This window comes from Rhincodon typus, unplaced genomic scaffold (genome assembly GCF_021869965.1).
Source record: "Rhincodon typus isolate 14 unplaced genomic scaffold, sRhiTyp1.1 hic_rhity00014106, whole genome shotgun sequence".
Taxonomy (NCBI): Eukaryota; Metazoa; Chordata; class Chondrichthyes; order Orectolobiformes; family Rhincodontidae; genus Rhincodon; species Rhincodon typus.
In genome coordinates, this window is record NW_025979744.1 from 1 (window position 1) to 506 (window position 506).

Consider the following 506-nt stretch of genomic DNA (forward strand, 5'->3'; position numbering starts at 1 on the left):
TATCAGAACCATAAATTGGGGAAAAGACATTTTCCACTCCACTCTCCCTGCGGACCATTTGAAATCTACAAGTTTTCCCGCGGTTGCCATGTTCAGAACCGCCCTCCCAGAACAAAATTCTCAAATTCGTTCTTCCCACATTGACATTTAAGTATCCAGCCCAATACGTCACAATGTCTCCCTTTTACCTCCCGTTGTTGACGTCTCTGCAGAAGTGGTTGAAACGTGTGGACTGCTGGTTAATGTTGATGCCTCTCGTGTCGTCGATATTCCTGTTCAATATCAGATCAGTTAGTTCAGGTTTACACTTCCTTCTTAAGTCTTCCAAATGTATATCAATAAGTAATCCCCCATGCTATGACACAGTGACATCTGATGAAATGTTTGCTCCAAGTCGAAAGGGGCAGGTAAATATGTTTCTGTCCTCCCTAATCAAAATGATACATTGGGATTCTGTCTGTGCTCAGTGGTTCAAAGTCTGGAACTCAGTCAGACACTCATCAAGT

General features: G+C 42.9%; 1 long non-coding RNA gene across 1 annotated transcript in view; it reads right to left on the reverse strand.

The window, feature by feature from the left end:
- Positions 1-169: 169 nt before the first annotated feature.
- Positions 170-506, reverse strand: part of LOC125482640 — a 5175-nt gene continuing 4838 nt past the window's right edge. The window contains exon 6 of the long non-coding RNA XR_007261706.1: positions 170-272. This is a non-coding gene — a long non-coding RNA (uncharacterized LOC125482640). The remainder of the gene's footprint in view (positions 273-506) is intronic.